The following is a 14,137-nucleotide window of genomic DNA, read 5'->3' on the forward strand; positions in this document are numbered from 1 at the left end:
AGGAGTTTAATATTCAAGTCCAGGGGGGCCACATAGTCAATGCTGCAGGGCAGGCCTCTCTTTCTCTTCTACTATGTCCACACATCTTTACAAGCTTAGCCTATTATATGATAATATTCACAGGCCGTATAGCCCCACCACTGCAGGGCAGGCAAAAATCCATCACAGCTCAGTAAACAATGCGTCATTCCAGCCCATTTAAAGATACTAAAATGGTTTTCTTCTGTAGCACGGATAGTCCAAATACGTACTAATTTGCATATTTTTGTGCATACTACTTTGAATACTGTGATGTAGGCTACTATATCTTTGCCAAATGGAAATTGTTTCTTATTTATAGGTACCCAATGCTTTGATACCATTATGATGTTGATGCTACTAGCAGAGACGCAAAGAAGAGCAGCTGAAATGTGTCCTCGGCTCCAGTGCAGATAGACCATCGGTGATGCTACAGTGACACACTCAATCCTGGTGGTGGCTACAACCATTGTTTACACAGCTGCTGCCTGCTCCTGTCATGAATTGTCAAATGACACACAAACTCACCTCAACAGACATACTATAAATATATATACTCAGCATCAGAATTTAATAATAACTAACCAATATTTTATTTTTTTAAAGGACAAGCATTCTTTTAAAACATTTTTTAGAAGAGATCTCTCTCATAAGTAAGCATTGCTGTATCAAACAGATGTATTGAATTTACCTGCTCTCTTCTGTAGCTCTGGCACATTCTCTCTATGTTCAGTTGTGTAACTTTCCTGACTTGACTTCAGATAATAATAATAGTATAGTAAGTATGCAGTATTCCTGGAGGACAGTTATGGAGACGAAACCTTTAGCATAAGACAGGGGGTGGGGGATAGAAAGTTACAGTGCCTTGCGAAAGTATTCGGCCCCCTTGAACTTTGCGACCTTTTGCCACATTTCAGGCTTCAAACATAAAGATATAAAACTGTCTTTTTTTGTGAAGAATCAACAACAAGTGGGACACAATCATGAAGTGGAACGACATTTATTGGATATTTCAAACTTTTTTAACAAATCAAAAACTGAAAAATTGGGCGTGCAAAATTATTCAGCCCCTTTACTTTCAGTGCAGCAAACTCTCTCCAGAAGTTCAGTGAGGATCTCTGAATGATCCAATGTTGACCTAAATGACTAATGATGATAAATACAATCCACCTGTGTGTAATCAAGTCTCCGTATAAATGCACCTGCACTGTGATAGTCTCAGAGGTCCGTTAAAAGCGCAGAGAGCATCATGAAGAACAAGGAACACACCAGGCAGGTCCGAGATACTGTTGTGAAGAAGTTTAAAGCCGGATTTGGATACAAAAAGATTTCCCAAGCTTTAAACATCCCAAGGAGCACTGTGCAAGCGATAATATTGAAATGGAAGGAGTATCAGACCACTGCAAATCTACCAAGACCTGGCCGTCCCTCTAAACTTTCAGCTCATACAAGGAGAAGACTGATCAGAGATGCAGCCAAGAGGCCCATGATCACTCTGGATGAACTGCAGAGATCTACAGCTGAGGTGGGAGACTCTGTCCATAGGACAACAGTCGTATATTGCACAAATCTGGCCTTTATGGAAGAGTGGCAAGAAGAAAGACATTTCTTAAAGATATCCATAAAAAGTGTTGTTTAAAGTTTGCCACAAGCCACCTGGGAGACACACCAAATATGTGGAAGAAGGTGCTCTGGTCAGATGAAACCAAAATGGAACTTTTTGGCAACAATGCAAAACGTTATGTTTGGCGTAAAAGCAACACAGCTGAACACACCATCCCCACTGTCAAACATGGTGGTGGCAGCATCATGGTTTGGGCCTGCTTTTCTTCAGCAGGGACAGGGAAGATGGTTATAAATTGATGAGAAGATGGATGGAGCCAAATACAGGACCATTCTGGAAGAAAACGTGATAGAGTCTGCAAAAGACCGGAGACTGGGACGGAGATTTGTCTTCCAACAAGACAATGATCCAAAACATAAAGCAAAATCTACAATGGAATGGTTCAAAAATAAACATATCCAGGTGTTAGAATGGCCAAGTCAAAGTCCAGACCTGAATCCAATCGAGAATCTGTGGAAAGAACTGAAAACTGCTGTTCACAAATGCTCTCCATCCAACCTCACTGAGCTCGAGCTGTTTTGCAAGGAGGAATGGGAAAAAATTTAGGTCTCTCGATGTGCAAAACTGATAGAGACATACCCCAAGCGACTTACAGCTGTAATCGCAGCAAAAGGTGGCGCTACAAAGTATTAACTTAAGGGGGCTGAATAATTTTGCACGCCCAATTTTTCAGTTTTTGATTTGTTAAAAAAGTTTGAAATATCCAATAAATGTCGTTCCACTTCATGATTGTGTCCCACTTGTTGTTGATTCTTCACAAAAAAATACAGTTTTATATCTTTATGTTTGAAGCCTGAAATGTGGCAAAAGGTCGCAAAGTTCAAGGGGGCCGAATACTTTCGCAAGGCACTGTAACAATATAACAGAGGAAATGTCCACACCTGGGAAGGAACTTCAATTGAAAATGCAGAGTTTGAAATGCACATCTTACCATATGCATTTTGGCCGAAAATATGTTTTCCGTTTAGTTAATTTTGTCATTTTCATTTGCGTACCCCTCTAAAGGTCCCTCCCTGACTCCTGTTGCTTTTGCAAGAGATACACTACATGACCAAAAGTATGTGGACGCCTGCTTGTCGAACATCTCATTCCAAAATCATGGGCATTAATTTGGAGTTGGTACCCCCTCTACTGCCATAACAGCCTACACTCTTCTGGGAAGGCTTTCCACTAGATGTTGGAACATTGCTGCGGGGACTTGCTTCCAATCAGCCACGAGCATTAGTGAGATTGATGCATTGATGTTTGGCGTTTAGGCCTGGCTTGCAGTCAGTGTTCCAATTCATCCCAAAGGTGTTCGATAGGGTTGAAGTCAGGCCCCTGTGCAGGCCAGTTCTTCCACACCGATCTCGACAAACCATTTCTGTATTGACTTCGCTTTATGCAAGAGGGCATTGGCATGCTGAAACAGGTAGGGGCCTTCCCGAAACTGTTGCCACAAAGTTGGGAGCACAGAATCGTCTAGAAAGTCACTGTATGCTGTAGCGTTAAGATTTCCCTTCACTGGAACTAAGGGGCCTAGCCCAAACCATGAATAACAGCCCCGGGACATTATTCCTCCACCGCCAAACTTTACAGTTGGCACTATGCATTGGGGCAGGTAGAGTTTTCCTGGCATCTGCCAAACCCAGATTAGTCCGTCGGATTGCCAGATGTTAAAGCATCCCTCCAGAGAACGCGTTTCCACTGCTCGAGAGTCCAATGGTGGCAAGCTTTACACCATTCCAGCCGACGCTTGGTATTGCGCATGGTGATCTTAGGCTTGTGTGCGGCTGCTTGGCCATGGAAACCCATTTCATGACGCTCCTGAGGAACAGTTATTGTGCTAACATTGCTTCTGGAGGCAGTTTGGAACTCAGGAGTGAGTGTTGCAACTGAGGACAGACAACGTTTATACGCTATGTGCTTCAGCACTCGCCAGTCCCATTCTGTGAGCTTGTGTGGCCAACCACTTCGCGTCTGAGCCATTGTTGCTCCTAGACATTTCCACTTCACAACAACAGCACTTACAGTTGACCGGGCAGCTCTAGCAGGGCAGACATTTGTTGGAAAGATGGAATCCTATGAAGGTGCCACGTTGAAAGTCACTGAGATCTTCAGTAAGGCCATTCTAATGACAATGTTTGTTTATTTAAGGAGATTGCATGGCTGTGTGCTACATTGGTGCACTAAAACTTGTAATGTTTTAAGTACACTCTTAGAAAAAAGGTTTCCAAAGGGGTTCTTCGGCTGTCCCCATGGCATAGGATAATCCTTTTTGGTCCCAGGTAGAACCATTTTTGGTTCCAGGTAGAACCATTTTAGGTTCTAGATGGCACTTTTTTTTTAAGAGTGCGCAGTCGTGGCCAAAAGTTTTGAGAATTACACAAATATTAATTTTCACAAAGTCTGCTGCCTCAGTTTGTATGATGGCAATTTGCATATACTCCAGAATGTTATGAAGAGTGATCAGATGAATTGCAATTAATTGCAAAGTCCCTATTTGCCATGCAAATGAACTGAAACCCTGCAAAACATTTCCACTGCATTTCAGCCCTGCCACAAACGGACCAGCTGACATCATGCCAGTGATTCTCTCGTTAACACAGGTGTGAGTGTTGACGAGGACAAGGCTGGAGATCACTCTGTCATGCTGATTGAGTTCGAATAACAGGCTGGAAGCTTAAAAAGGAGGGTGGTGCTTGGAATCATTGTTCTTCCTATGTCAACCATGGTTACCTGCAAGGAAACACGTGCAGTCATCATTGCTTTGCACAAAAAGAACTTCACAGGCAAGGATATTGCTGCCAGTAAGATTGCACCTAAATCAACCATTTATCGGATCATCAAGAACTTCAAGGAGAGCGATTCAATTGTTGTGAAGGCGGCTTCAGGGTGCCCAAGAAAGTCCAGCAAGTGCCAGGATCATCTCCTAAAGTTGATTCAGCTGCAGGATCGTGGCACCACCAGTACAGAGCTTGCTCAGGAATGGCAGCAGGCAGGTGTGAGTGCATCTGCACGCACAGTGAGGCAAAGACGTTTGGAGGATGGCCTGGTGTCAAGAAGGGCAGCAAAGAAGCCACTTCTCTCCAGGAAAAACATCAGGGACAGACTGATATTCTGCAAAAGGTACAGGGATTGGACTGCTGAGGACTGGGGTAAAGTCAACTCTGATGAATCCCCTTTCCGATTGTTTGGGGCATCCGGAAAAAAGCTTGTCCGGAGAAGACAAGGTGAGCGCTACCATCAGTCCTGTGTCATGCAAACAGTAAAGCATCCTGAGACCATTCATGTGTGGGGTTGCTTCTCAGCCAAGGGAGTGGGCTCACTCACAGTTTTGCCTAAGAACACAGCCATGAATAAAGAATGGTACCAACACATCCTCCGAGAGCAACTTCTCCCAACCCTCCAGGTACAGTTTGTTGGCGAACAATGCCATTACAAAAAGTCATTACAAAAATGACAGACAAACAACATGAAAAACTACAAGTAATCTAGTAAAAACCACAGAATTCACAAGAGTATAACCAAATCAAAAACAGCAAATGAACAACATTGACGGGTCAGTGAATCAGTCTCAAGATCATTCATCAGTGATTTAAAAATACCAATCGGGACAAGTTCTTCCAGTTTAAAAGTATTTTGTAAGGCAATAATTATGCCATCAATCAGGATGTGGCCCAAAAGTTAATTGACAGTATGCCAGGGCGCATTGCAGAGGTCTTGAAAAAGAAGGGTCAACACTGCAAATATTGACTCTTTGCATCAACTTCATGTAATTTCAATAAAAGCCTTTGACACTTATGACATGCTTGTAATTACACTTCAGCATTCCATAGTAACATCTGACAAAAATACCTAAAGACACTGAAGCAGCAGACTTTGTGGAAATTAATATTTGTGTCATTCTCAAAACTTTTGGCCATGACTGTAGGCAGAGGGAGGGAAGCCATTTCGTTGGTGGGTGAGTGAGGCTTCGATTTAAAAAAATATATTGTAAATACAGTCTTCAGGATTTATTACAGTCATTCTGTCTCTCATTCAACAAGTTGCACCTGAACAGCCAGCCACCAGCTGGACCCTGTGGAGAGATTATGGAGGGTCAGGTGACCTTCCAATATGATATCGTCTCACTCTCTGTGCCTCCCTGAACTACTGATTATAACATGCTTATCAGCAAGACCCAGAGCAGCTTTGCACATGGTGGCCAATCCTATGGCTAGCGCAGTATTCCCATTTTGAAATCCTACTCCCTCCCCTCTGCCCTTGATGGCTCGCTACCCTACGCAGATCTGAAACAACAGTATAGGTGAAAGCAATCTGGTGAGTCCTCCTACTACTAGATTTCTGGTAGGTTCAAGGTAGAACAGAATGTAATAAAAAATGGAATGTGGCCCTATGTCAATAGAGATTATTACTATACTGTTTTCCCACATGAAGGGATCTCTGTATCTATTCCAAATCCTTGCAGTGAAAATGTTTTGTCCTAATCCCCAAGCCCTTTATACTGGTTCAAATCCTCGCTGTTGGATGACACAGAGTCTCATTGACACATCACAATGTGTACGATACAAGGTAACACTTTCGGCACTTTCACCTATCCAGCTGAGTCTGGGTCAGTGTGTGGGTGGGATCCAAAAATGTTATTGTATAGGCTACTTTAGACAGAGTGTACAAAACATTAAGGACACCTGCTCCTTCCATGACATAGACTGACCAGTTGAATCCAGGTGAAAGCTATGATCCCTTATTGATGTCACTTGTTAAATCCACTTCAATCAGTGTAGATAAAGGGGAGGAGACAGGTTAAAATAAAGATTGTTAAGCCTTTAGACTATTGAGACATGGATTGTGTACCGTGCCTTCGGAAAGTATTCTGAAAGAATAAAAACATGTACTCAGCCATCTACACACAATACCCCATAATGACAAATGCTCTGGATTGACGTGTACAACAGCGTGTTCAGGTTGACGCCAATATCCAGCAGCTTCGCACAGCCATTGAAGAGTGTGAAAACATTCAACAGAACACAATCAGCATCCTGATCAACTCTATGCAAAGGAGATGTGTCAGGCTGCATGGCAAAAATGGTGGTCATGATCTACGGCCCATTTTCTTTAAGGTACAGTGCATTCATTCAGAAAGTATTCGGACTCCTAGACCTTTCCACACTGTTACATTACAGCCTTATTCTAAACTGGATTAAATAAATGTTTCCTCAATCCACACACACACACTAGCCCATCATGACAAAGTTAAAACGTGTTTAGAAATGTTTGCACATTTATACAAAATAATTCCGAAATACCTTATTTACGTAAGTATTCAGACCCTTTGCTATGAGACTCGAAATTGAGCTCAGGTGCATCCTGTTTCCATTGATCATTCTTGAGATGTTTCTACAACTTGATTGGAGTCCACCTGGGGTAAATTCAATTGATTGGACATGATTTGGAAAGGCACACACCTGTCTATATAAGGTTCCACGGTGCATTTCAGAGCAAAAACAAGCCATCAGGTGAAAGGAATTATAAGTAGAGCTCCGAGACAGGATTGTGTCGAGACACATATCAGGGGGAAGGGTACCAAAAAATATCTCCAGCATTGAAGGTCACTAAGAACACAGTGGCCTCAATCATTCTTAAATGGAAGAAGTTTGAAACCACCAAGACTCTTCCCACAGCTGGCCGCACGGCCAAACTGAGCAATCGGGGGAGAAGGGCCTTGGTCAGGGAGGTGACAAAGAACCTGATGGTCACTTTGACAGAGCTCTAGAGTTCCTCTGTGGAGATGGGAGAACCTTCAAGAAGGACAACCATCTCTGCAGCACTCCACTAATCAGGTCTTTATGGTAGAGTGGCCAGACAGAAGCCAATCCTCAGTAAAAGGCACATAACAGCCCGCTTGGTGTTTGCCAAAAGGCACCTATAGACTCTCAGACCATGAGAAAAAAGATTCTTTGGTCTGATGAAACCAAGATTGAACTCTGGCCAGAATGCCAAGCGTCACGGAAAACTGGCACCACCCCTACAGTTTAGCATGATGGTAGCAGCATCATGCTGTGAGGATTTTTTTCAGCGGCAGGGACAAATAGCGCCGACAGAGATGGCCGCCTCGCTTCGCGTTCCTAGGAAACTATGCAGTTTTTTGTTTTTTTACGTGTTATTTCTTACATTAGTACCCCAGCTCATCTTAGGTTTCATTACATACAGTCGAGAAGAACTACTGAATATAAGATCAGCATCAACTCACCATCAGTACTACCAAGAATATGTTTTTCGCGACGCGGATCCTGTGTTCTGCCTTACAAACAGGACAACTGAGTGGATTCCATGCAGCGACCCAAAAAAAAAACAACTCTGAAAAAGAGGGAAACGAGGCGGTCTTCTGGTCAGACTCCGGAGACGGGCACATCGTGCACCACTCCCTAGCATTCTTCTTGCCAATGTCCAGTCTCTTGACAACAAGGTTGATGAAATCCGAGCAAGGGTAGCATTCCAGAGGGACATCAGAGACTGTAACGTTCTTTGCTTCACGGAAACGTGGCTCACTGGAGTGACTCTATCCGAAGCGGTGCAGCCAACGGGTTTCTCCACACATCGCGCAGACAGAAACAAACAACTTTCTGGTAAGAAGAGGGGCGGCGGCGTATGCCTTATGACTAACGTGACATGGTGTGATGAAAGAAACATACAGGAACTCAAATCCTTCTGTTCACCTGATTTAGAATTCCTCACAATCAAATGTAGACCGCATTATCTACCAAGAGAATTCTCTTCGATTATAATCACAGCCGTATACATCCCCCCCCAAGCAGACACATCGATGGCTCTGAACGAACTTTATTTAACTCTTTGCAAACTGGAAACCATTCATCCGGAGGCTGCATTCATTGTAGCTGGGGATTTTAACAAGGCTAATCTGAAAACAAGACTCCCTAAATTTTATCAGCATATCGATTGCGCAACCAGGGGTGGAAAGACCTTGGATCATTGTTACTCTAACTTCCGCGACGCATATAAGGCCCTGCCCCGCCCCCCTTTCGGAAAAGCTGACCACGACTCCATTTTGTTGATCCCTGCCTACAGACAGAAACTAAAACAAGAGGCTCCCACGCTGAGGTCTGTCCAACGCTGGTCCGACCAAGCTGACTCCACACTCCAAGACTGCTTCCACCACGTGGACTGGGACATGTTTCGTATTGCGTCAGACAACAACATTGACGAATACGCTGATTCGGTGTGTGAGTTCATTAGAACGTGCGTTGAAGATGTCGTTCCCATAGCAACGATTAAAACATTCCCTAACCAGAAACCGTGGATTGATGGCAGCATTCGCGTGAAACTGAAAGCGCGAACCACTGCTTTTAATCAGGGGAAGGTGTCTGGTAACATGACCGAATACAAACAGTGCAGCTATTCCCTCCGCAAGGCTATCAAACAAGCTAAGCGTCAGTACAGAGACAAAGTAGAATCTCAATTCAACGGCTCAGACACAAGAGGCATGTGGCAGGGTCTACAGTCAATCACGGACTACAGGAAGAAATCCAGCCCAGTCACGGACCAGGATGTCCTGCTCCCAGGCAGACTAAACAACTTTTTTGCCCGCTTTGAGGACAATACAGTGCCACTGACACGGCCGGCAACGAAAACATGCGGACTCTCCTTCACTGCAGCCGAGGTGAGTAAGACATTTAAACGTGTTAACCCTCGCAAGGCTGCAGGCCCAGACGGCATCCCCAGCCGCGCCCTCAGAGCATGCGCAGACCAGCTGGCCGGTGTGTTTACGGACATATTCAATCAATCCCTATACCAGTCTGCTGTTCCCACATGCTTCAAGAGGGCCACCATTGTTCCTGTTCCCAAGAAAGCTAAGGTAACTGAGCTAGCACTCACTTCCGTCATCATGAAGTGCTTTGAGAGACTAGTCAAGGACCATATCACCTCCACCCTACCTGACACCCTAGACCCACTCCAATTTGCTTACCGCCCAAATAGGTCCACAGACGATGCAATCTCAACCACACTGCACACCGCCCTAACCCATCTGGACAAGAGGAATACCTATGTGAGAATGCTGTTCATTGACTACAGCTCGGCATTCAACACCATAGTACCCTCCAAGCTCGTCATCAAGCTCGAGACCCTGGGTCTCGACCCCGCCCTGTGCAACTGGGTACTGGACTTCCTGACGGGCCGCCCCCAGGTGGTGAGGGTAGGCAACAACATCTCCTCCCCGCTGATCCTCAACACTGGGGCCCCACAAGGGTGCGTTCTGAGCCCTCTCCTGTACTCCCTGTTCACCCACGACTGCGTGGCCACGCACGCCTCCAACTCAATCATCAAGTTTGCGGACGACACAACAGTGGTAGGCTTGATTACCAACAACGACGAGACGGCCTACAGGGAGGAGGTGAGGGCCCTCGGAGTGTGGTGTCAGGAAAATAACCTCACACTCAACGTCAACAAAACTAAGGAGATGATTGTGGACTTCAGGAAACAGCAGAGGGAACACCCCCCTATCCACATCGATGGAACAGTAGTGGAGAGGGTAGCAAGTTTTAAGTTCCTCGGCATACACATCACAGACAAACTGAATTGGTCCACTCACACAGACAGCATTGTGAAGAAGGCGCAGCAGCGCCTCTTCAACCTCAGGAGGCTGAAGAAATTTGGCTTGTCACCAAAAGCACTCACAAACTTCTACAGATGCACAATCGAGAGCATCCTGGCGGGCTGTATCACCGCCTGGTACGGCAACTGCTCCGCCCTCAACCGTAAGGCTCTCCAGAGGGTGGTGAGGTCTGCACAACGCATCACCGGGGGCAAACTACCTGCCCTCCAGGACACCTACACCACCCGATGTCACAGGAAGGCCATAAAGATCATCAAGGACATCAACCACCCGAGCCACTGCCTGTTCACCCCGCTATCATCCAGAAGGCGAGGTCAGTACAGGTGCATCAAAGCTGGGACCGAGAGACTGAAAAACAGCTTCTATCTCAAGGCCATCAGACTGTTAAACAGCCACCACTAACATTGAGTGGCTGCTGCCAACACACTGACACTGACTCAACTCCAGCCACTTTAATAATGGGAATTGATGGGAAATGATGTAAATATATCACTAGCCACTTTAAACAATGCTACCTTATATAATGTTACTTACCCTACATTATTCATCTCATATGCATACGTATATACTGTACTCTATATCATCGACTGTATCCTTATGTAATACATGTATCACTAGCCACTTTAAACTATGCCACTTTGTTTACATACTCATCTCATTTGTACATACTGTACTCGATACCATCTACTGTATCTTGCCTATGCTGCTCTGTACCATCACTCATTCATATATCCTTATGTACATATTCTTTATCCCCTTACACTGTGTACAAGACAGTAGTTTTGGAATTGTTAGTTAGATTACTTGTTGGTTATTACTGCATTGTCGGAACTAGAAGCACAAGCATTTCGCTACACTCGCATTAACATCTGCTAACCATGTGTATGTGACAAATAAAATTTGATTTGATTTGATTTGATTTGGTAACTTAGTGTGTGCCGGTGCTCGACCAGTCGGCGAGCCAACATCACCCACGACAGAGAACGGTTGATTGTCAAGGGCAATGAATTCCATTATCTTGGTGTTAATGGATTTTGCCTTTTGAGTTGTCTCGCTGAAATGTTCTTACTCATTCAAATGACTGCTCAACTTGTTGACTGCTCGATCCACACAGCAGACATTGTTGGCTATGTTAGGAATGCGGTGTTGCATGTGTAGCACTAAATCTTATGTGGCGTCATTACGTCATGTATCTACGTTATATAGGTATGCACGTCAGCTTTGACATCGGTTTTGCACATCGCCGTTAAACTAGATATCGGGCCGATGTCGATGTTGGCATTTTAAGCTAATATCGGCCAACTCTGATATCTTCACCAATATATTGTGCATCCCTATTAGGAAGGTGTCCTTCGTGTTTTGTACACTCAGTGTATATCTGGTAGCTGATAACTACATTCATGGAACATCAAGCCAGCTTCTCAAATCCTGTCAGTCCGTTCCAGTTCAACATCCAATAAATGGCATGGACATGGTGTCTCCTTGGCGCAACAGCCAATTATAATGTTTGTGTTCACCTGAGTCTGAAAACTGTACACAAGGTCAGAGCATGCTTTATAGAAAAGTAGAATAATAATTATACTTGATTATACTTGATTTATATGAAACAATGACATGATGAGGGGAAGAAGGCCAAACCAACCTGCAGCTCTAGTTAACTTTGGCTACAAGAAAACAGTGTGCACAAACGATACTCCTAGACAAGCGTTCAAAAAGGTTTACTGTCTGCCGCCCACTGATTTCCAGACCATTCTTTAACTTCTTGGATGTACTGTGACCATCCTCTAATGGCCGTGCTAAATGAACTCAAAGACCATGTGAAAAGGATCACTTCTAAAGTGATCAGTGCCAAGCATCACTGCATTTGCAACAATATGGAAAATCCTTTTCTGAGAACACTGCAGTGTTTCCCAGACAGACCAAAGCGGCAGCAGCAGTGAATTACCCCGAGGCGCTGTCCGGGTGAACAGATTTGGACAAGTACCTCAGATCCTGGCTACTCTGGATATCCTTGTTCATGAATGTTTCTATAATAGTGTTAATATCAGTGCCGGTCAATGAGTGTGGGAACATGCACAACCTACAGACCTCGTCTCTAACAACTCCACTGTTAAAGCTGAAATGATAAATATAAGTAACATAATATAACCATCTTAAAGGTTGAGAAAATATCAAAAATATTTATCCTAAATATATATAACATAATTAACCATCTTAAAGGCTGAGAAAATAAAGAAATATTTCATTATGTTGGATAGTCAGACAATAACAGGGACAGATTACATGAAAATTGCTTTTGAGAACAACAAGTAAAGGCTCTAGGTAGTAACTGTATAAACTATTGATGGGCCCAGTGTGTGTATGTATGTATGTATGTATGTTCCATATCATCATCATATGCAGCAACAGCTCGAGGACATTAAAGCCCCCCCCCCCCCCCCATCATACATGTGCCTCAGTAAATCCTACAAACATAGAGTTTCGTAGTATTCAGAATAAAATCTTGATATATTTTTTGAAATGTAGTATGTGTCCAACATGATATGGGAATTCATCAATGTGTCATGATGAAATGTCAAAATGTAAGGTACAACCAGAAGAAATCACAACCAAAAATAGGCAGATGTTTTGGTTTTTCATGTGACAGGAACACAGTGGAAAGGCTACACAAATATTACCATAGCAGTGGTGAGGTTGTTGAATAGAAGATATATAATTATAAAAATTATATTTAAAAAAGAGCATGCCACCTCCCCATTCAATTAAGCCCATCTTAATAGGCTAAAGAGCAGGAGCCTACCCTACATCTGCATAGATGCTGCAGATGGACACATTAGACTGGTACTAATCAAAAACAGCTGTGGGTTGATGAAGGCATCTCATATTGCATTTCTTAATTGCATTGCGTCAGGAAAGACTGAATGCACGTTTTTGTTGTAAAGTAATTCTACAAAATGATATTGCAGAAGGTTTTACTTGCCTGAAAGGGAACCCCGTGATGACGAATATTTCAATCTCAAATGAATTAAGACGTGCCATGAACTCATGGCTTGAGTATATTATTGGCTATAGGCTAATATTTTCCATGATGTACACTTGCCTATACTATTACAACGAAGAGGACATATTAGAGCCTATAGAATCCCCATCACTGGGTGTATGACCGGTGTGTGCGGAGGTCTCCATGGTGCTGTTCAATGTGGTAATACCACGGGAGACGGCCCGATCAAAGCGCTCGAGGTTATGTTCTTTGACTAAAATGTTAGTGTAGCAATCAATGGACCATTCGCTACAATTTCACGATATTCTTCTTCTGCTTATCCAATGTGGCTCCATATTCCAATTGAAAAGCATCGGCTGCCCCTTCCTCGCGCGTCTAAAACCCCCATTCTCCCTTGCGTCGACGCCTTCCGCATCTCAAACGTGAAATCTGTCTTCACGGAAAAGGTTGTCCTACCTAGTGCAACGGACAAGATATAGAACGTTTTGAATAGCAGGTTTCCTATCACACAGACCTATTAGTATAATTTCACTATCAGTCATGTTTCAGAATTAAATAAATACCTGCGTTTTGCCTACATTTCCAATCCGTGGCGCGCTCCGTGTCGTCCTACATTATAGCCTATACTGTTTGCTAAATTCACAAACCATGGTCACCACACCTTGTATGTAAATTAGTAGCGTGCTCAATCCTTGATAAAGAAGCAAATAGGCTTGTAGCTAGAATAGCATGTTTTTGTTTTCATACGGTCCTTCACTGCCTCCTGTTGTAGCCTAACTGACATTTTACAATGAATCGTATCCTGATAAAAAAAAAATGTATTTGCTCTAAATACTATATACATTCGTATAATGAATCACAGCCACAAAACTAAATGGCC

The 14,137-nt window shown here is 43.6% G+C and overlaps 1 protein-coding gene across 2 annotated transcripts in view; it reads right to left on the reverse strand.

Moving 5' to 3' along the window:
- Positions 1-14,007, reverse strand: part of LOC110527894 (coiled-coil domain-containing protein 120-like) — a 29,573-nt gene extending 15,566 nt beyond the window's left edge. For both annotated transcript variants that reach the window (XM_021609488.2, XM_021609487.2), the window contains exon 1: positions 13,821-14,007. The gene's annotated coding sequence lies outside the window, so the exon portion shown is untranslated. The remainder of the gene's footprint in view (positions 1-13,820) is intronic.
- Positions 14,008-14,137: the final 130 nt, after the last annotated feature.

Source organism: Oncorhynchus mykiss, chromosome 7, assembly GCF_013265735.2.
Source record: "Oncorhynchus mykiss isolate Arlee chromosome 7, USDA_OmykA_1.1, whole genome shotgun sequence".
Classification (NCBI taxonomy): domain Eukaryota; kingdom Metazoa; phylum Chordata; class Actinopteri; order Salmoniformes; family Salmonidae; genus Oncorhynchus; species Oncorhynchus mykiss.